This window comes from Notamacropus eugenii, chromosome 4, assembly GCF_028372415.1.
Source record: "Notamacropus eugenii isolate mMacEug1 chromosome 4, mMacEug1.pri_v2, whole genome shotgun sequence".
Taxonomy (NCBI): Eukaryota; Metazoa; Chordata; class Mammalia; order Diprotodontia; family Macropodidae; genus Notamacropus; species Notamacropus eugenii.
Window position 1 is genome coordinate 168,471,276 of NC_092875.1, and position 23,944 is coordinate 168,495,219.

Below are 23,944 nucleotides of genomic sequence, written 5' to 3' on the forward strand. Positions count from 1 at the left end.
GATGGACTGCAGTGAGAAGACATTTGTGGCAGGCAGATCAACCACTAAGCTATTCCCTGAGGAGATGAGGACCATTCCAGGGTGGGAGCATATAAGAGGGGAGAAGGAGAGTATATTTCAGAGATATTAAAATGGCAAAAAGAGGCAACAGATTGAATGTGGAGGGTGAGAGATAGTGAGGAGTCAAGGATGACACTCAGGTTATAAGCCTGAGAAAGTGAGAGAATGGTGGTGCCCTTAACAGTGACAGATAAGTATGGAAAGAGAGAGGGTTTGGGTTTAGTTTGGGACACACTGAGTTTAAGATATCTATGGAAATCCCAGTTCAAGGTGCCTAACAGATAGTTGTAGATGCAAGACTGGAGGTCAGCAGATAGATTAGTAGATTTAAGAATCTTCCAGCGTAGAGATGATAACTGAATCCATAGGAATTGATGAAATCAAGTGAAATAGTATAGAGAGAAAAGAAAAGAAGGACTAGAGTAGGACACTCATGGTTAGCAGGCACGACCTAAATGAAGATCCAGTAGAGGAGGCTAAGAAGAGGGTGGTCAAACAGGCAGGAAGAGAACTATAAGTGATTAGTGCCCCCAAAACCTAGAATATGGAGGAGAAAATGTTCAACAGTGTAAAAGGCTATATAAAGGTCAAAAAGGATGAGGACTAAGAAAAGCCATTAGATTTGACAATTAAGAAAATCACTGGTAAGTTCTGAGAGAGCTTTGGTTGAATGATGAGGGCTGAAGCCCAATTACAGAATGAAGAAGAGAGTGAGAGAAACTGGAGGCACCCGTTATAGAAAGACCCTTCTCAAGTTTAGGCAGAAGACAATAGTTAATAAGGAAAGAGGGATCAAGTGGAAGTCTGAGGATGGGGAGACATGGGTGCTTTTGTAGGCAATACGGAAGCAGCCCATTACACAGGGAGAGACTGGAGATAGTGGGAATGATAAGGCTGTTGTGGGGGAGCAGCAACCTACCAGAGAGGACATGACGGAATGGGGTCACTTGTGCATGGAGAGATTTGCCTTGGTAAGAAAAAGGGCCACCTCTTCATGTGAAACAGAAGTAAAGGGGAAGACAGTAGCAGAAGGTATCACAGTTATATGAAATGAGGAGAGGAACAGATGGAAAGTTCAGGAAATAGGCTCAATTTTTTCTGCAAGAAATGAGGTAAGGTTCTCAGCAGAGTAGGTGGGTAAAAAGAGTAGCCTTGAGAGGTTTGAGGAGGAATGAAAAATTTTGGAAAAGTTGCTGTGCTGAGTGATAATGATTTAATTAGGAAGGTGTAAAGCAACTGTTTAGCTGCCACAAGGGCGCAGCTGAAGCAATGTAATATAAATCTTTATTGGATCCAGTCAGAATAGTTGTATGATTTTCTCTGCATTCATTCAGGAGTGTATGTATAGAATGAAAGCAACAGACAGTGAGAGCGATACAAGGCTGAGGCTTGGTAGGGCACAACTGACAACAGGATAAGGGAATTAGGGACTGGAGAAGGGGACAAGGCAGAGCTGAACTGGTTCACTAAAAAGTCAAAGACGGGCAAAGGAGCATGTGGCTAGTTTAGGGGTAATGTCCTGAAAGAAAACTGAAAGGTTGAGGAACTGTCCGGTGTGAAAAAAGAGTAGAGTTTTGCACTGGAAGGCAGAGGAAGGGGTGGAAAGTCAATAGATTGTGATCAAATAAAAGAATTTCATAATTCATGAACATGGAGGTATGCAGGCATGACAGCAAGGTCAAGGGTATGATGTTCTTTGTGTGGGGAAAAGGTGGGATGGTGAAGTAAGGTCAGGGGAAATGAACACTTTTCGAAGCTGGGAGGTTAGGGTGTTTTAATATGAGGGCAGGAATTTGGGAGAAAAGACCGTGAGCCAGATACTGAACTCAGTGGGGAAGTAAGAGAAGCGTTCTGAAGGTAGGCAGACAACAGTTATCAGAATTTTGATTGGATGGTAGATGTGAATTCCATGAATTTAAAAAGAGGAGAAGTCACTGAGTGATGGTGGTAGAGGGAAAACCTCAAAGTGGCAATGGGGAACAAGGAGTATTCCAACTCCCCCACCTTGACAAGTGACTCAAGGGGAATCAGTGAAAGTGAAGCCAATGCTAGAAAAGGGTTGTCAGGGAGGCTGTGTCATCAGGAGGAAGCCAGTCTCAGAGACAGCCAGAAGATGGAAGCAGTGGGAAAAGAAAAGATTTAAAATGAAGGAAAGTTTGTTGTCTGCAGTGTCTAGTATAGACTTTGGGGGTTGGTGGGTTATGGGAGACTGAAATAAGGAATCAAGTAGTGTGGAGAGATAAGAAAAGCAGAGGTAGTGGGAAATATGTTAAGGAGGTCCAGACAGATGACATGACTTACTCAAGGATAAACGAATTAAAGGGTCGAACTGGTATTTAAACCCAAGTCTTCTCCAAAAGCAGCAGTTTCTTCTTCCCTAAAAGATAAAACATTTATGATTGTTTATTGCAAAATAAAATGTTACTGAACAGGCAGGCAGGAAGTTTTCATATCAATACAACAGAAATTACAAGATCTTCCTGTATAGGTTATTTTAATAAGGTAAAGGTTAGGTCAAGGAAAAGCTTAAAGTTAGCGCTATAGAAATAAGAGATTACCATTCAGTTACAGATTATACTGTGGCCTCCACTAAGGTCCTTTCCAAATTTGTTAAACTGCCTCCATTAAACATGAAAAGTAGACTAGTGCAGGGAAAAGAGCACTGAACCAGGAGTCAAAGGGCTACAATGTGCACATATTCTATTTGAGTGACCTTGGAGATAATAGCTGCTGGCCTACATCATGATAATTTTTGAGGATTAAATGAGATAATGCATGTATAAAAGTACTACATCACAGTTTATGTTGGTAAATTCTGAGGTTTCAAAAAAATACAGAAAGTTGTCTGCATTTAATGCCTAAAATCTTTCCATAGAATTCCAGGATCTCAGAACTAGAAGATACCTCAAAAGTTATCTAGTTCAGTCACCTAGCCAAAGCATAAATTCCTCCTGGAGTACTCTAAAACAGTTATTCAGTATGCGAACATCTTTAGTGATCAGCAAATCACTAGCTTATGAAGTAGCTAACACCATTTTTGTACAATTCTAAGACACACACACACACATACACATACACACACACACGGGGGGTGGGGGGAGAGAGAATATATAGAATAACCTAAAATTTGCCTTCATACAACTTTCACCTATGGTCTTTCTGGAACTACAGAGAACAAAATTAGTAATTCCTACAATCATTCCTATCTAAGGATCTCACTTCTCTTCTAGGTTGTTGTTAGTTTCCTCTCTGTTTTCCCGCTTCTAGTCGATTTCCTCTCAATCCATCCTTCATATTGCTACCCTCAGGGAAAAGCACTATTCTAATCACACCTTTCCTCTCCTCAAAAACTTTTGGTCATGTCCTACTACTTGCTAAATAAAGTATAAAATCTTGATCTTCACATTCACCACCCTCAAATACCTACCTCCTATCTAAGCCTCACAATAGATGCAGCCAAAAGTGAAAGGTGTAGCATCAGAAGGTGTGAATGCATATACAAATGGGGATCTTCATTGAAGGGAAAAAGAGGAAGGGTGCTATTAAGTACCTACAACATGCCAGGTACTATGCTAAGTGTTGTACAAATATTATCTCATGAAGGGCTGGAAGACCATTCCTTGAGAACATTTTAGAGACAATTCTGTTTTGTGCACTCTGGAATAGATGACTTCTGAATTCCATTCTATCTCTTGGGTTAAAAGGCTAGCCAGTAATGATTATTTGGGGGTAGAGGAGGAGAGGAGGAAGAAACAACTTAATGAAGTGGGCGTACATTAGAGGAAGTAAATGTAACAATGAAATCACAGATTTTTTGAAGTTTTAAGTAAGTGTTTATTTAATCAAAATATAAATTCCTGTAGCACTTTAATGTTTATAAAATGCTTTCTCCACAACCAGCCTTTCATATAGACAGTACAAGTACCATTGCTCCTATTTTTTGAATGAAGAACAGGCTGTATAGAGACTTTATGAGTAACTGGACCAAAGTCATACAAACTAATAACAAAGTCACTTGAAAAAACACCAAGACAATCATTCTGTAAAGCAATATGGAACTATATAACCAAAAAGTCACTAAACTTTGCATAATTCTATAATCTAGCAATATCATCCCTGGGGAATATATCCCCCCCAAGTAAGAAAAATAACCTATGTGTATAAAATAACAGCATTTCTCGTAGGAAAGAACTGGAAACAAAATGGATACCCATTAATTGGGGAATGCATGAACCAATTAAAGTATATGCATATATTAGAATATTATTATACTCTAAATTAGAATATTATTATACTCAGAGAAACCTGAGAAAACTTTTATGAATTGCTGAAAAGTGAAAAGAATAGAACTAGAAGAACAATTTATATAATGACTTCAGAACTGTAAAGAAAAAAGTTTTGAAAGACATGAACTTTAAAACCACCCAAAACAATAACCAATCATAACTTCAGAAGACTAATGAAAAATGTTTCCCACCTCTTGGCAGCATGATGATGGACTAGAAAAGTACAGAATGAAAAATACATTTTCAGATATGACCAAGGTATGAATTCTACTTTTTGTTACAAAGGAGAGCTTTTATTTTTGTGGGAGGTTGAGAGTGGAGGAAAATTTGACAGGGATACAAAAAAAACCATGACAATGAAACTTAGAAATTTTAATGAGAGAAGAAAGTTCAAAAAGGGATACAAACATATAGGCCAGTGTGTTGATACTATACCATTAAATATACTACATACTTGAAAAAACAAGCTATACATAATAAAAATTAATGGTTTCATATACAGTCTTCTTTTAACTGTTGAACAAAGAAAATTATTTTTAAAAAAGAAAAAAACTTAGAAAAATGTTTATTGAATTTTCTGTTGTATTGCAAACTATTGTAAATACTTGAAAAAAAAAAAAAAACACCAGACCTGTGATTTCATTGGAATCTGAAACTCCCAGTAAGGAACTTCCCTATGTATGCAAATCAAGAGCTGCTAGAGGTATTCAGCGGTTAAGTGCCCGGCCAGGGACTAAAACTGGATTTTAATCTAGATTTTCCTGATTCTGAACCCAGATCTCAATTGCCTCCCAATACTGCTCCGTGCTTAATTGTGTTCACTATTTTTAACAAAAAGGGCAATTTATATGTTTTTAAAAGTCACAGTGTTTGAGTTCTTCAAAAATATCTGCTTTAACCCCGATTTAAAGGATCTATTCATTCTTTTAAAATTATAAATAAAACATTTTTTTTAAATTAAATCTTTCATATATCCTAGGGATAATTATAATATAATTATATATATTATATAAATATATGTATAATATAATATAAAATATATATATTTATATTTTATATATTTATATAATATATATAATATAAATATAATATAAAATAAAATAATCCTATGAATACTTTTAAAATAAATAATAGCTAGCATTTACATAGACCTTTAAGGTTTGCGAAATATTTTACATGTTACCTCAATCCTACCAATCCTGGGTAATAACTACTCTTATTATCATTTCCATTTCAGAAATAAGGAAACAGAGGAAGAGGTTAAGGGAAATGCCTTAAGGTCACGTAGCTAATAACTGTATCTAAGGCAAAATCTGAACTCCCATCTTCCTTACTAGTTCAGCATCTTTGCTGTTCCATCATTCACTAGTGTCCAACTCTTCTGTGCCCCCCATGGACTACTTTTTCTGTGGGATTTTCTTGGCAAAGATACTGAAGTGGTTTATTATTTCCTACTCCAGTAGATCACTGGTTTTAGGGACTTTTGGGGGGCCACAGCTCTCCCCCATGACCTATCCATCTTGGGTAACCCTGCATGCATTCACTGAGCTATGTAAGCCCCTATGCCACAACAAGGCAGTGATCCAGGAGGGGCTTTTTTAGTCAATTTATTAGCAATTTTGTAGCTATTAATACACTGGAAGAGATCCTGGCTTGAAAGGATAAGCAAGACAGATCGCAGGACCACAGACAATGCCAGAAGCAATTTTGGAATTCTTTTGGTTTACCTCATTTTTTTTTTTTGTATAAGGAAACTAATATCCAGAGAGGTTAAGTGACTTATCCAAGTCACTTATGACAAACACAGTGGAACAGCCAAAATTTGAACCCAAGTCTTTTGGTTCCAAATCCAGCATTGTCCAGTGCACTATTCTAATCTTAACCTGTAACTGCCAGAATCACTCAACTTATGATATACGGCTGGTCCCACAGACATAGAACAACAGATGTCAGAAAGACATCTATGCTCCACTGGTACCCACACAATTTCAAGAGAAAACAGAGAAAAGGACTTAACACACCGGGTAGACCCACTGGGGAGAACTGGCAGAAGAACACAGTTAAACAGGCATAGATATGCTGTGATTTGCAGGGCTAGAGGGAATACTGGCATCCATAGGGCCACAGATAAATGAATATATCTACTATTAGAAGATATATTATAGTCACATATCTTACACCTAATACTGACCAGCAAAAATCACAAAGGTATGTGGATGGAGTAATCTAAAATAAATATAATACTACCACCTACTTACGATGAACTAATAGTTTCATCTTCATATGAAGAACAGTACCTCTTTGATGTTTAAAAAAAACCAAACCCACACTGGGTAAATTTTGTCTTCAATGCACAGATTGCTTCCAAGGATTAGATGGCAAATGAAACAATCCCTTGCAAATGCATCCCTTTCCTAACTTCTCTAAAAGTTAAAGAAATACATGACTGTCCACTAGTCTAAGATCTTATATACTTTCCTAGAAGACCAAGATAAAAAATACCAGTCAGTCAATAAACATTTGTTAAACACCTATTTTCCAGACACTGTGCTAAGTGCTGAGGATACAAAAAAAAAAGCAAAAGATAGTCCCTGTCCTCAAGGAGTTTACAATCTAATGAGGGAGATAAATATCTATAAACAAACCACATATAGAAAAAATAGTAAATAATTAACAGAAGAAAGGTACTTGAATTAAAAAGGGTTGGGAAAAGATTCTTATAGAAGATGAGATTTTTGTTGAGACTTAAGGGAAGGGAGTAGGTAGAACTGAAGAGGAAGACCACTTTAGGCACTAGATTGAATAGTGAGGAGTGGGAAGGAAAGTGTAAGAAGACTTGAAAAGTAGGAAGGGCATACCACACAAATTAGCCAAAATGACAAAAAAAAAGAAGATAGTTAATGTTGACAGGAGTGCGTGAAGATAGGCACTAATACGTTGTTGGTAGAGCTGGAAATGGCACAACCATTTTGGAAAGTAATTTAGAATTATGCAAATAAAGTGACTAAACTGTTCATATTCATTGAACCAAAGAGTCTATAAAGAGTCCATTATTGGGGGACAGCTAGGCAGTACTGCAGTCAGGAAGACCTGAGTTCAACTCCGGCCTCAAATGCTTGACACCTACCATTAGCTGTGTGACCTTGGGCAAGTCACCCAATCCCAATTGCCTTGTCTTTTCCCCTCCAAAAAGAAAAAATGTCCATTACTGGGCTTACACCGCAAAGAAGCCATCAATAAGGAAAAAAAAGTCCTCATATACTCCAAAATATTTATATCAGCACTTTTTGTGCTAGCTGCTTGTGTTCATCCTTTGTTTTTGAAGACGACCATGACATCGGACAAATGATGACATGACTTGCACTTGACTTTGCTTTCAGTGAGGGAGGGCTGTGCAAGATCACCAGCCTCACTTTCTCCTCCTGAGCCATCTGGACCAAGTAACCAGATATTCATCAGGATGACTGGAGATGGCCCAGGATGCAATGGGAGACCTTGGCCTTTTTAGGCTAATGCCTTTTCAAGTACTCACTTAGAGGGAGGTAATGCCTATTCGTGAATAGGCCTCTTTAAGAATTAGTCAGAGAATGGCCCCTTTAATGAGCAAAAGAAAAAAATAACTAAATCCAGCTGGAAGGAAAAGGGAAACAGTTATTATTGATAATCACTCTAAGCCAGGACGGTCCAGAGAACAGTCATTAGGTGGAGCTTGGGCAGGGACTTGTACTAGCTAAGAACTGGAAATAAAGTAGATGTTCATCAATTGGGAAATGGCCAAACAAATAGTGGTATATGAATATTACTAATGGAATACTACTAAAATGATTTAAAATGATTTGTGATGACTACAGAGAAGCATGGAAAGATCTGTATTAACTGATGCAAAATAAAGAGCCAAGAAAACAATATGTATAGTAACTACAATAATTTAAATGGAAAGAATACCACGCCAAAATTTAAAAATATAACAAAATTATAAAGACCAACTGGGACTCAGGAGAAGAGATATGAGAAGACACTCCTAAACTTCCCCTTCGTGGAGGTAGGAGGTCCACAGCTGTCACACACTGCACATTTTTTCAAACTCTTTCAATGTACTGATTACTTGTGCTGATACTTTTCCTCTCTAAAAAAATACTATTTCTCACATGGGATGGCTCTCAGGAAATGGAAAAAGGAAGGATACTTTGGATACCACAGTGATATAAGAAACAGAAAACATCAATAAAAAAAAAATTTTAAGGGTAGAAGAGGGCTAGGTTATACAGGGATTTGAATACTAAGCAAAGGATTTTGTGTTTAATCCTAGAAGCAATAAGGAGCCAATAGTTTCCTGAGCAGGAGTTTGACATGGATCTTTATTCTGGGGAAATCACTATCAACTGAATGGAAAATAGATTGGAATGAAGAAAGACTTGAGGCACGGAGATCCAACATGAGACTGTTGCAATGGTATAAGCTACTGAACACACTAGAAACTGGATCTTTCCTCCCATTACTTTTAAAGTTTGAAGCTTCACCAGATTCACTCTCAATTAAAATTGAAATCTCACCCATTACCATGGCTTCAACTATCACTTCTATGTGGTTCCAGTAACTATGTTCCAATAGCAGTAGCCCCAGCCTATTGCTTCATATCCAGAACCATATTTCCAATTGCCTATAGCTAGCCTCATTTGCGTATATCAACTGGAACCTCAAACCCAACATATACAAAATCAAACTAGTTTTCTCTACCTGATCTTTTGCTGACTTTACTATTTGTTACGACACCATAATTTTCCTAAGTACCCTGGCTTCAAACCTCAGTTATTTGACTTATGGGTAGCCAGTAATCACCTCTAAATTATGACAATTTTACCTCCAAAAATTCTTTGACATCCATACCCTTCTTTCCATTTTCACTGCCACCACCAGGAAACCAGTAGGAAGTAAGAGTAGGAAATGAGAAAATGGACTCATAGTTCAGCCTGGTTTCCAAATCAGACTCTGACATTTATTAGATATAATCACTGGCAGGTCATATTACACTTTTCTGAGCCTCAGTTACTTCTTCTGTAACAGATAATAGCTACACTGTTTACCTTTGTGGGTATTGTTCAGACAGTGCTTTGCAAACTTTACTTGAATGTATCAGGATCTACCATGAGATAATTTTGTAAATTGTCTTTAGCAGTTGCCTAGGCTAAAAAACTCACCCTCTTGTACCAATCTGATAATGAACTTAAGTAGGACATGATCCAATACCAGTACTAGCACTGTATTTGTAAACTTTAAACTATATTTGTTGTTGTTCAGTTGTTCAGTCATGTCTGACTCTTTGTGACCCCATGGACTTCTGTCCATGGGGTTTTCTTGGCAAAGATATACTGGAGTGGTTTGCCATTTCCTTCTCCATTGTCATGTAAATGAGTGTCATTTTTATTGTTGTGTTAAATTCGTCCTTACTGTTCACTAGGATTTCTATAATAAGGTCACAGATTTAGAGCTGGAAGGGAACATAAAGGCCATTTCCTGCCCTCCCCCCTTTTAACTGCTCTCCTAGATTCCAATCTCTATCCCAAACCATCCAGCCCACCACTCCAAGGGCAATCTTCTTAAAGTCCAGGTCAGATCATGTTATTTACCTAGTAAGCAAGCAAGCAACAACCATTTATTGAACCTGAGTACTGCGCTAAGGGCTGGGGATACAAAGAAGGAAAAAAAAAACAACTATTCTCTAATCTCAAGGAGCTCATACATAGTCTAATGGGGGAGACAATATAAAAATATAGAAATTGGAGATAAATTTCAGGTAGATGGCACTAAAATTAAAGAGGACTTAAGAAAAGCTTATTGCAGATGGGGGGCCTTTAGTTGAGATCTGAAGGAATCTGAAGAAAGCCTGAAGGTGGAGATGAGAAGGAGAGAGTTCTAGGCATGAGGGCATAGCCAGTGAAAAGGTTCAGACTTAGGAAATGGAGGATGAAACGGGAGGAACACCCAAAAGACCGGTGTTACCTGGCTGAAAAATACACAGTGAGGTAAACTAAGAAGACTGAAATGTAGGAAGAGACCAGGTTATAAAAGGCTTTAAAAGCCAACAGAGGATTTTTATATTTAATCCTGAAAGTTACAGAGAACCACTGTAGTTTACTGTTTAAAAAAACAAAACAAAATATGCAATAGCTTCTCACTGCCTATTATAATCTAAAATCCCTCACCTAGCATTCAGGGTTCTCCATATTCATCTAAAACCACCTTTCCAACTTCATTTCCCTTTTCTGGTCTATGCCTACTGGCCTCAAAACACCATCCACTTTCCCACTTCCAATGCTTTGTTACCTCCAAGTAAAATGCCCTTCCCCCATTAATCAACCAGACCCTTCTCTTATTTTTTGCTTACATATCTCCCTTTGTCAGCCTCCACACTTACTCAAGTTGTACCTTCAGTCTGGAATTTCCTTCCCATTATCTTAGCCTTCTTAAATTCTGACCATAATTATAATTCACAAACACATAGTACTCTATATTCATCATCTTATTTGATTCTTAAAACTCTGTGAGGTAAGCAGAGTAATTATTACCCTCATTTACATAGGTGACTTACCCAAGGTCCCATAACCATGAAATAGAAACCTGGATATTCAAACTCAGGTCTTCTGACTCCAAGTCCATTATGCACCTTTTCACAAATTGTCAAAAATTTTTCCCTCGGAATTTCCTTTTTTTTCTTTTTTTTGGATGGGGCAGGAGGCCGAGACAAGTGATAGGGACTACCTCTGATATAGATATATCACTTTGTATTATAGTTATGTTTGTGCTATATTCCCCTATTAACGTATGTAAGTTCCATGAAGATTACCTTATCTAAACTTTGCATTTCCCTTAACACAGTCCTCTACATGCCAAACTTTTAACATGTTTGAATTGAACCCTAGCATATAGTCTTATCCCTCAAGGCTCAGCTCAAATGCCATTTTTACATGAAGTTTTTCTTAATCACACCACATGTATAGGATCTTTTTTTGCTAAATCCCAAAAGCACTTTTTTGAAGCTATCTCATAGCACTTACACATTCTACCTTTTACCACAGCTATTTGTACACTTACCTTAATAGTACAGTGGGGAAACAATTGAACTTGGAATCAGAAAACCTGTGTTCCAGTTCTGTATCACCTACAATGTGACCACAGAGAAAACAACCTGATGCTGATTTTCTCATCTACTTCACTGGTGTGAGAATCAAATTAGATGATGTATCCTTAGTAAATCAATATACAAATATGTTAGCTATTATCCTCTCTCCTCTACATTATAAGGGCATTTTACATAGTAGCCATTTAATAACAAATAACTGAAAGCAGGAACTTTGTCATATCCCTGCGCTCTCAATAATGCTTAACATTTTCTTTTAACATCTTTTAGACTAAGAATATTTTTCTGGCACTTACCTCCCCCCAAACTATCCCCAATCAACTTTGTAGTTTCTATAATGACACTTTTAAGATTATGTGATCAAATAAGAATAATGAAGTGATGAAAATATCTTTTTTGATTTCCATTCAAAATATTTAAATAGTCTTAAATTATAAATTCAAATGATTAACATACTGAGTCTCAAGTTATACAAATGGCACCACTGGTAAATTGAATGAAGATGTTATGTTCTCTAAGGGGGTAATATTAGAGTTGTAAAGTATGGTTGTGAAGTCTCAAGTTCCTAAACTGGAAGTAGTATATAATATGCATGTCCGAAGATTCCTTCACTGTCAAATAATTTTGATAATCTGGAAACAACATTCTCGATGAGATTCTTAGTAAGGTTTGCCTACCCTCCTAGAAAGGGAATTTGTACTTACCACCTCCATTTCCTCATCTTTCTCACACTTCCTACTCCTTTATAATCTGATTTCTGACCCCCCCCCCACTCAAATGAAACTGTGTATTTCAAGTTTGCCAACAATCTCATAATTGTTAAATACATTGGTCTTTCCTCCCTCAGTCCTCATTCTACTTGACCTCTCTACAAGTTTTGACCCTAATTAGCTTCCTCTTCCTCCTGGATACTCTCTCCTATAACACTGCTTTCTCAATTCTCCTTCTACCTTTCTGATTCTCAAGTCTCCTTTACAAGATCATTATCATTTTCCCAATACTTGGATACAACTATGTCCTAGACTCTCTTTCCCTCTTCACTCTCTTCCCCGAAATCTCATACTATTCAATCATCTCTTTGCCACTACAGATGGCTCTCATATCTATACATCCAACCCCATTCTAAGATGGGGATATTTGTATCACCTACCTTATGGATCTGCTATTAGTACCAGTTATGACAGCTAAGAATGATGGATGTTGTAAGGAAGACCTAGTTTTGAATCTTGCCTCAGTTACTAGCTATGTGACCCTGGGAAAGTAAACCAATCTCTCTGAATCTCAGTTTCCTCATTTGTAAAGTGGGGATAACAGTACCTATCTCACCGGATGGTGGTAAGGATCAAATGAGATAACAAGTATAGTACTTTGCAAATATTAAAATTCTACATTATAATCATGTGACTTGTCATCCTAAGAGACGCTCAATAAATGTTTATTGAATGAATTCACGAATGCATACATCTGTGCAAAAATTTAAACAAAACCAACAACACAGGTTTTGATAGTAGGGGCATATTCAAAATCCCTGAAGGTTTGATCACCTAATGAACATTTAGAAACTAACAGATGAAGATGATTTAATTGCCAAGTCTTGTGCCTTCCACATCTCTTGCCTCTCCCACCTTCTCCCTACTCACAACAGCAGCATTCTAGGCCCTCGATTCCAGCTCAGAATTGCAGGAACCCCCAATTGGTCTCTCTGACTCAATTTTTCCCGATTTGAAGATCTAAATGCAAAGTGAAGTGAAATGAACCAGAACAATTTCTACAATAACAACATTTCAAAGAAATGCAACTTTGAAAAACTTTACAACTCTAGTTACTGCAGTAACAAACCATGATTCCAGAGGACATAAACATGCTACCAATCTCCCAACAGAGAAGTAATGACCAATATGGGAATCTGTTTTGCTGGACCATGCATATTTCTTACAAGAAGAAAGAAGGTAAGGCTAAAGGGTTATAACAACCCCTACAAAAAAAAAAAAGAAAGAAAGAAAATGAAAGAGTCTCACTGGAGACTTTTTAAGGCACAAAAGAGAAAAAGGGAAGGGTAGAAAAAAATCAGACAAGCAGAACAGCTTTGAAAGTTACATGTTGAACTGATAATGTGTGTTCATCCTTCGCTGCCAAAGACCATGTCACCAGAGAACTAATGACATGACTTGCACTTGACTTTGTTTTTTTTTGAGTGAGGGAGGGCTTCGAATTGATAATATACTAAGAGATTCGTAATTTCACATTCAATTATCTTCTGTTCTACTATGTGCATGGAAATGTCCATTTCATTTGGTGTTTGTTAAATTCAGAACAAAACAAAAAAAAATTTTTTTTTTTAAGTTTCTCCCATTTCCAATCTTTCCTCCACACAGTGCCAAGTGAACCAACAGCACAGGCCTGACCACATTACTCCCCCAGTTTACAAAAATAAACCAAACAATTCCAGTGGTTACTACTGCTTCTATAATCAAGTACAAACTTCTGTTTGGCAGTTAAAGCTGTTCACAATGTTGTTCCACCTAATCTTCCAACATTATTATACATTATTCCCCTTCATGCACTCTACACATGATAGTCCATCTTCCATCTCTCTCTCTTTGCACAGTGTTCTCCATGCTTGAAATGCAGTCTTCATCTCTTTCTCTTGGAATCCTTGGTTTCTATCAAAGTTCAGTTCAACAGCAGGTTTCAATAAGACCTAGCTCCTCCCCTTTCCCACTAGTATCCACCCCTTCATTATCTTGTATTCTCTATATTTTTACATATTTACTTGTCTAATGTAAAGAAATGCAAGCTCTCTAAAAACTAGAGTCCACTTCAAATTTACATTACATAATCTCAAAAGAGACCTCACTTTATTAAAGGCAATCCTTTTACACCTCACAAATTGACTCACTATCCCACTCAACACAGCAGCTCTTCCAAAACTTCTCATCTCTCAAGCCTTCCATAGCTCACCAGCCCTCCACCCTTACAGCTGAAAACATTTAATATTTCACTGAAAATACTGAGGTCATTTATCAAGAGCTCCTCCTTCTCGAGACCCATTTCACATCACTAAGATGCCTTCTATCACGTTCTTTTCATTCATCCCAGTCTCAAACAAAGAACTGGTCTTTCTCTTTGCCAAGACAAACCTCTACATGCACAAATGACCCCATTCCTCATCTTCTCCAGCAGACTGCCTCCTCCTCTACCACTCCCAAGTTCTCATTTATCTTCAGTCTCTCTCTAGGCCAACTGGATGCTCTCCTACTAACTATAAACATACCCATGTTACCCACTTCCTCAAAGCAAACAAAAAAACCTCTTACCTTAGTCCTTCTTCACCTGATAACTCTCACCCTTTAGCTATCTCTTCTCCCTTTTGTGGCTAAACTCATTGAAAAAATTGTCTATAATAAATATCTCCACTTTCTTTCCTTTCACTCTCTTCTTATCTAAGTCTGGCTTTCAACCTCATCATTTAACTGAAAACACTTTATGCTTTCTCCAGAGTGATCTCTTAACTACCAAACCTAGTGGCCTTGTCTCAATCATCCTTCTGAACCTTCTGCGTCCTGACACTGCCAATTATCTTCTCCTAGATACTCCTTTCTCTATGGTTTCATGGCATACCTCTCTCCATTCTCCTACGTGGCTCAATGCCCTTCCTTCACTCTCCCTTGCCAGATCTTCATCCAGATCACACTCTGAGTGTCCCCCAAAGCTCTAGGGCCCTCTTCCCTTCTCCCTCTATATTTCACTTAGCGATCTAAGCTCCCCTGGATTCAATTATAAATTCTATGTAAATAATTCTCAAATTTATTTATCCCATGCTCACATCTATGCTTGTTAGCATGCTTACATCCAACTGCTTACTGAACATCTCAAACTGCAGTCCTGTGAACATCTTAAGCTCAATATATCTGAAACTGAACTTATCTTTACCCCTAAACCTTTCCTTCCTATTTTTTTCCAAGGTAACATCATCCAATCACCAGGCTGCAACCTTGCAACCCAAATGTCATCCTGGATTCCACACTTTCACCCATATCCAACTGATTGCAAAGTTCTGTTTCTACCTTTATAACATCTCTTACATAGGCTCCCTGTGCTCCTACACTACCACCACCCTGGTTCATGATCTTATTACTTCATGCACCTGCTATTGCAATACCCTGCTGATTGTTCTCCCTGCTTCAAGTCTTTCCCCATTCCAGTCTACCCTCCACTCACCTGTCAAAGTAATCTTCCTAAAACAAAAGTCTGACCATGTCAACACCCCCTTTAACCAACTCCAGTGCCTCCCTATCACCCCTAGAATGAAATATAAAATCCTCTTTGACTTAGAAAGCCCTCCATAACCTGGCCCCTTTCTACCTTCCATTTTTTTTATACCTTACCTACCTTCCCCCCTCCCCCATGAAGAAACTGAGATCCACTGACACTGACCTCCTTTGCTGGATTTTTCCCCCTCCTGAACTTGACACTCCATTTCTGGATTCCAAGTTTTTTCAATGGCTGTATTCCACAACCTTAATTCTTCCTTCTCAACTACACCTCCTAACTTCCTTGACTTTCTTCAAGTTATCAGCTAAAGTACCATATGCAGCAAGAAGACTTTAAAGATTCCCCTTAATGCTAGTGCCTTCCCTACCTTAATGATCTCCAATTAGCTGTAATCTTGTTTGTACACAGAGGTTTGTATATGGTCTCCCAAATTAGACTGTAAGAACCTTAACAGAAGGGATTGTCTCTTGGCTTTCTTTTTATCCCCAGCATTTAGCAAACTGCCTGGCACACAGCAGGTGCATAATAAATGAGTTGACAGACTAAGGGCATGGAATTTCATTTTTGTCTTTCTTTCTCAACACGGGACACAATGGCTGAAACATGGTTAGTCCTTAGTAAATACTTGGTGACTGATTTATTGTAACTCAAAATGATGCTTTTGGAAGACAAAACCTTTTTTACATTGAGTTATAAAAATAGTACATTATAACCATACTATTAACGTTAAAAACAAAGGAATAAAATTTATGCATTATTTCTGTATCTCTTCCAAGGTCCAGGAACTTAAAAAAACTTACATAACTGTATTTCAATATAATTGGTTTTCTAACTAAATAGGCAGCGCAGGGGATAGAGCACTGTACTTGGAGTCGGGAAGTCCTGAAATTCAAGTGTGACCCTGGGCAAATCACTTAAAACTTCTTTCTGGCTCAGTTTCTTCAACTGTAAAACGAGAATAACAAGAATTCCTAACTCAAAGGATTGCTTTGAAGATCAAATGTGAAAAACATTTGTAAAGCCCTTAGGACTTAATGTCCAGCACACAGTTGGATCCTCATAAATGATTTTTCTCCCCACTCCCATCCCACCACCCAAAATGCTTGTTCCTCTTTCATACGTATTTATTTTATGCATTTAAAAACATTCTGAGAAGGGGTTTATAGGCTTTATTGGACTACCAAAGGAGTCCAGTGAGCAGTCCCTATCAGTTCACTATTAAGTTTAATTTTTTTAAAGCTAACTAGCTAGGAATTATTATAAAGGTCACTTCTATGAAAATTAACTTGTCATTAAGTATTTTGCTACTTAAAATCACCCAAATCAAAGTCTTTCTGAAAGTCACTTTCTTTTGAATGTTTGATACACTGTACTTCTGATTTCCCTGTTTAGTTTAAATTAACAGACTTAGTGGGGCAGTGTGAACCTAAATTAACAGTTTTCCACGTATGCCATTTTTCAAGAAGCTACAGACTAAAATAAACCTATATGTGCAGTACACACTAGATGTTTCTGGTTACAGAAGTCAAAATAATTTCTTTGTAAAGCTTCTCTTCTTCACACCTACCTCTAATGTACTTTATGTGTTATGTGGAAATAGAAATCACTTCCCGCTTTATTCATGTTTGCCTACACAACACAAAACATTTTAAAAGGAGAAATCAAAACCAGATTACTAGAAGTCCAGAGAAGCAGGAATGCCAAAGCAAATGGACAATGTTTCTTCGTCAATGTCTAAGACAACCCAAAGCAGACACCCCCAAAGAGCGCTCCGATGCCAAAGGGGTGATGGAGAAACGACACGGACGAAACATTGGGAGGGGGAAGGGAAAGAGAGAGGGAAGATGATATTGTGGAGATGAATAAAAACGGCAAGGTCATGGGGAACCGCAGGGTCACAGAAGGGGGTGCGCCAGGGGAACGGCGCGGTGAAGTCTGCGGAGCAACACCAACACGCCACGGAAAAATGCTGGGCTCGGGTGGGCGCCCCGGACATGGAAGGTGAGGAGATTATTAAAAGGGCGACCGAGGGAGAGGCAGAGGCAGAGACGGAGCAGAGAAGCCGGCAGGCAGCCCGGGACCGCGGGCGCACGAAAACACTCTCCCCGCTCCGGGACACGAACGCGGGCCTCTGGCGGGTCCCATTCAGGAAAAGACCCACGAACCCACTCGAGAAGGAGGACGAGCGCCGCCCTCCCCTTCCCCGGAGCCCTCCTTCCCGCCCCCTCCCCGCCTGGCCCGAGGGGGTGGGAGCACGGGGGCGGCCAGGGGACGGGGAGGGCCCGAGCCCCGAACCCCAGCCCGGCCCGCGAAGGGACGCCCGCTGCGCCGCCCGGGCCCCGCCGCCCGAGCCCCGCCGCGTCCTTACCGAGGCTCGCGGCCGGTCCGCCTCCCTCGCCCGCCGGCCCGGGAGGTGGCGGCGGCGGCGGCGCCTCCTCTTCCTTCAGTAGCCGGTGGCGGCTCTCCTCACCCCTCGGAGTCAAGGATGGCCATCTCCCAGCGGCACCCGCCCGGCGTCGGCCCCTCGGCGGTGCAGGCCGCCTGCAGCCGCACGGACCCACGGGCAGGGGAGACCGCAGACCTTGGGGCCCCCTTCCCCCCCACCCCAACCCTCAACCCCGAACCCCGCACCGCCCGAGTCCAAGCCCACACCTCCTTCCGCGGGAGCGAGCGCCGTCCGTCCCCTAGTCCGCGGCGCCGCGCCCCGAGAGCGCGTCCCCGCCCCCCGTCACTATGCCCGGGAGCACGCGCAGCGGCGCCCCATCCACTCCCCTCTCCACCGCACTCGGGAGCGCACTCAGAGGCTTTCCCCCTACCCCGCCGTCCTCTCGCGCGCGTCCTGCCCGGGAGCGCGCGGGGCGCCGCCACGGCCGCCGCGGACAAATCCGGGCTGAGCCAGAAGCCGGCTCTCTGAGCATGCGCAAGAGCTTCCACCGGGACACGGCTCCGAGTGAAAGCTTTAACTTGTCCTGGTCTTCCCAGCAGTGAGGGGGCGTTGGGGGTGGGGGGCGGAGGCCGTAGCGAGCGCTGAGCGGAGGACTGAACCTGAAGAGGGGCGGAGCTCCCGCGGAGACCCGGGAAAGGAAGCGGGGCAGAGCCGGGGCTCCGACTCTCAAGTTTGCCAGCCGGAGCGCTGGCTTCAGTTGGAGAAACCCGAGGCACGGCCCAGCGGCGGGAGCGGAAAACGAGCGGGACGTGACCCCAGGCCCCGCGCGAAGGACGGTGTCCGCCACCTCTGCTGGATCACCCCGCCCCCCGGGAGGCCCCAGGCCGGAGCACCTGGCCTCACCTGGCCTCACCTGGCCACGACCGGCGACCTGGACTTCAGCGGGATCGCTCCGCCAGGGGCACTCGTTCTTCCATCTGCAAGTCGAAAAAGCGTTCTCTTTGCAGATACTTGCGGAAGTTAAAGCCGTGGCTCCTTCCCTCCCCCAGCTTTGCGTGATGAAGGCATTCCTCCCAAAGTTCTGCGAACGACAGCCCCGGTCTGAGCTGCCTCAGCCGAGGCCTCTGTGGGAGAGGGAATGGGATTGAGGCGGCCCGGTGCACCCGCTCTTCAGAAATAAGGGAACAGCCCCAAGAAGGAATCCCCAACAAGCAGTGAGTGTGTGGTGGCTGCCCACGTGTTCTACCCGCGCGGCGTGGGCCCGGGCTGCCCCCGGGTGACCAGAGATCCCGAAGGCATTTCAGGAGGAGTGGAGCTCCACTTCTGTGGAGAAGAGAGCCCTGTCCGTGTCCTTCAGTGCATTTGCAGTCTAGGGGTATGGCGTGTTGGGGCTCAGGATTGCTAGGGGAGAGAGGAGGAAGGCAAAGTGCTTGAGTAGTACCAACCCAGTCTAGCGGATAAGAACAAGTTTCATGTCAGCCAGCTTAGCTCTCCTTCCAACCCTATTACACAGAAGAAGATTGGCAAACATGTAACTGTATCTGATACATTTTTATCACACTGTCCTAGTTTAGGAGACCACCCGAGCCCATTCAGGCACAGGTGCTACAGTTATAATAACACTATTAGCTAAAACGTAGTGTTTAAGGTTCGCAAAATGCTTCATATAGACTATTGATAGGGTACAGGCTTCTGGGAACCCCCTTGAACTCTCCTTGAATCTTCAGTGGATCTGGCCTGGCCCTAAGCCTTTCATTACCTCCTTGTCTAATTGCCTCTGGTTGCTTCCCATCCTTGATCCCATCAAAATACCGGTAATCTAGCCTAGCCCTCCTCTGTCTGTTAGCTCTGGACTGCCTCTGTCTGCTTCCCATCAAAATCCCACTGTCTTGGTTTTGACCTCTAATCAGCCCAGTCCCATCAAAGCCTCCTTAGACTTCTCCTCAAACCCTCTCTAAGCCCCTCCTCCCATCACCCCAGACTATCTGGCCACCCCTAGATTCCTCCCATAGCCTTTCTGTATATAAACATCTTGCCTCCCTGAAGGTGCTAAGATTCTATCTAGCTCGGATTCAGTCTGGCCCATTTGTCAATACAAGTGTCACAAATGCTTAGGTTCCTTAAGAGTCTACCAAATATGGCCGGTATTTAATAAAATTTACTTTTCTTTGGCTGAAAGAAGGCTTGAGTCGAATTCATTCAGACAGGACCTGGCGTGTTGGTATTTTGGGGTCCTAAGCACCCCTAAGCCTCAACACAATCCCATTTGATCCCCACAGCAACCCTGTGAGGGAGTTACTATAATTATTATAACTGGTATTTATATGACACTTCAACGTTTGTATTGTACATATTTTATCTCTTTTGGTCTTTGTCACAACTGTATCTTAATTGATGTGTTACTTGGTAAATATTAAGTTGTGGGTATAGTCACATAGGTATCATCATCATTTTAAAAACTAAGAAAATGAGGCTGAAAGAGATTAAGTGAAGACTAAGGTCACATAGTTGGTAAATGTCAGAGCAAGATTTCCACCCAAGCTTTCCTACTGCTATTGAATGCCTACATATCCAAGATGATGTGAATCAAACCGTGGGAGATTCTGTTTGTCAGTCCATACTTCAAAACCTCAGAGATCTGTAATGTCATCAGTATAGGTATATCCTTCTCTGCTGCAGAGTACTATACCTCTATAATTTAATAAATGGTATTTCAGAGTTGCCATGGCCAAAAATTCATCACTGTTTGGCCAACTAGATAATAGACCTCTCTAAAATTAGCTAAACTTGTCCTCTGACAACAGCTATAAAGCCCATCACAAGACCTATTCTTGAAAATTTTCCAGCTTCAAGTCCAACTTGAATCAGTAGAAATATAAAATTCCAGAGTTGGAACAGACTTCAGAAGTCATTTGGTTCAATTTGTTACATTTGAAAATGAAGGTAAACTAAGAGACAAAGTTCCAGGTATCATTAATTTATTAGTTAGGCCAACAGTAAACAATAAATTGGGTCTATGGTGTCTCAGTAACCAAAGACCTTGAGTGAGGACTGACAGGGTCTTTTGTAACAATTACTAAGATGACAGAGCAAAATCTTGAGCAGTACAGATGTGTCTTCTGATTGGCTATTGATGACATAGTCAGAATTAAGATTATATCATTTCTTTCTCCCCTTCTAAAAGCCCCTTGTTGTTATTCAGTTGTATTTGACTCATTATGATCCCATTTGGGGTTTTTGTAACAAAAATATGGGTGTGACTTGCCATTTTTACAAATGAGGAAACTGAGGCAAACAGGATTAAGTGACTTGCCCAGGGTCACATAGGTACTAAGTGTCTGAGGCTGGAATTGAACTCAGGAAGATGGGTCTCTCTTGCTCCTGCCCCGCAGCTGCCCCATTTACCACAACCAAGATAGGTGATTTGAGTCACAAGATAAAGATTCTCCTCAAATGGGAGTTGCTACAATAGCTTAAATTGATGAGATTTGACCTTTTAGGTTATTCAAGTTTCTTTGGAAAGTGGGTGATAGGTGGGGTTACAAAGATAGGGGTAATTACAAGACAAAAGGTTGACCAAGTTTCTCTGGGATGTGGTTAGTGGGTGAAGGAACAGTGAAAGGGAATATTAAATACATCTTGATTACAATTTAGCTTAATAGAATTAAAATAAATTTTCAATTTTACATTCTTAGTCAAAGAAAAATTCCCAAATATAAATTCAAGGCACTGTGTCAAGTATTATGGCTAAAAAGATTAAAATAAAGTAGACTTTGCTCTCAAAAAGCTTATCTGCTGCTGGATAAAAAAGCATATATACAAATAAATGAACACAAAATGCAAAACAGGTAAATTATAAAGTGATTGGAGGGAGGGGAGTGCGGAGGTTGAATAGAGCCCTAACAAATGGGAGATCAGGAAAAGCCTCGGATTTGAAATAACATCTGAGCTGGACCTTGAAAGGAGCCAGCGAAGTGAGTGAGGGCATTCAAGATGTAGGGAGAGTCTATGCAAAAGCCTAGAGGTAGGAGATGGAATGTTGTATCTACAGAACAGCAAGTGGGCCTATTTGACTGGCATGAAGAAGTTAACGTAAAATATCTAGAAAGATAGACTGGGACGAGATTATGAAGGGCTAAATATCAAGCAGAGGAATCTCTGAATTTTTATCTTAGGGGAAATAGGGAGTCACTGGAATTTCTTGATCAAGGAAATGACATGATTAGAACTTTGCTTTAAGAGTACCAATTTGGGAACTATATAAAGAATGAATTTTAGAGGGAAGAGACTGGAAGCAGATGACAAATTAAAAAGCTATTGCAACAATCCAATTGAGAATTGACGAGGAACTGAATTAAAGTGGTGGCCATAGGGAGTAGAGAGAAAGGGAGAAATATTAGAGATATTGTAGAAGTAGGATGAACCATTTATATAAACCACAAAGCACTCTTTACAGAAATAAAAGGAAACAAATAATTGAAGACATTCAGTGGTTGTGATTTAGCTTTGCCATTGTAATAAAAATGATGGCACTACCTAAATTAATATACAGATTTAACTTTAATAGCTATTAAAGCTTAAAACTACTAAGACATTTGGGACATACATCATAAAGCTAGAAAGAAATAACAAAATTTATCTAAAAGAACAAAAAGACAAGTGTCTCATGGGAAATACAATGAAGGAAGCATAACATTATTAGACCTCAGACTACATTGTAATTTAGTCACAATCAAAACCAGTTAAAAAATAGAAAAGTGGGTTAGTGGGACAAACTAGACAAGCAAGAACAGGAAGTGAACAAATACAGTAATCCAATGTTTAATAAACCCATGAACACAAATTACTAGAATTCCTAATTTGATAAGAATTACACTGAAACACTCTCTCCTCCTTGTCCTCTACTTTTCAGCTCCCTTTTGTACGTTGTCTTAATAAAATGTAAGCTCCTTGAGGCAGGGTCTGTCTTTCTTTTTGCTAGCAGAGGGCCTGAAGCATAGTAAATAAGCATTTAATAAATGCTTATGTTACCTTGCCTAACTAAGAAAAGTTGAAAAAAAAAAGTTTGACAAATTACAATTTAGACCAACATTTCACACAATCTATCATAATAAATTCCATAAAGATACTTAACCTGAATAAAAAGGTCACAAGATTTTAAAAAATAGGGAATGGACAGTGGTACCTTTCATACCTTTCACAACTAAGGCTAGAGGGAGAACTCCTAATTAAGGAAGGGATAAAGGTTGTGGGACATTATAAAATGCCTTAGATTCTGTATCTCTCTCCTCCTTTTTGAAGAAGGGTGAAGTTCACCTTGGCCAAAGTGTTCAATTCCTGTGAACTCTAATAAATTTTCTTTGATACTTTTCAGTGTCAAGCGTGTTTCTAACAAGATGATCATAAAAGACAAACATACAATCCAATTACAATAAAACTTGAAAGCTTTTGGAAGAACGAAATCAATGCAGATAGGAAAGACAAGCCATTAAATGGAAGGAAAAAAACCTTTGGATTAGCTATCACTGATAAAAATCTGGTATCTAAAACAAATAGGAAATAGAAACAATATATTAGAAAGAGTTATTTTTGATAGTCAAATGATACAAAATCGTTTTCTAAAGAATGGCAAAGTATCAATTAGTGTATGAAATTATGCTCTAAATTGCTAGTAACGACAAAAGTGCAAATATAACAACTCAGATTTTACCTCTCCCAGAAAATTGGTAAAGATAACAAAAAACAGAAACAAGGAACTGTAGGCAAGTATGCACAAATATTTCCTTTCTGTCATATGTG

The 23,944-nt window shown here is 40.1% G+C and overlaps 1 protein-coding gene across 9 annotated transcripts in view; it reads right to left on the reverse strand.

The window, feature by feature from the left end:
• The window catches only part of WWP1 (WW domain containing E3 ubiquitin protein ligase 1), a 148,422-nt gene extending 129,983 nt beyond the window's left edge, over nt 1-18,439 (reverse strand). For 3 of the 9 annotated variants that reach the window (XM_072603640.1, XM_072603639.1, XM_072603632.1), the window contains exons 1-2: nt 18,128-18,292; nt 2,362-2,437 (exon numbers count right to left, since the gene is read on the reverse strand). The gene's annotated coding sequence lies outside the window, so the exon portion shown is untranslated. Of the gene's footprint in view, nt 1-2,361; nt 2,438-18,127 lie in introns of all 9 variants that reach the window. The other 6 variants (XM_072603633.1, XM_072603634.1, XM_072603642.1 and 3 more) reach the window with 6 other exon arrangements.
• Nucleotides 18,440-23,944: the final 5,505 nt, after the last annotated feature.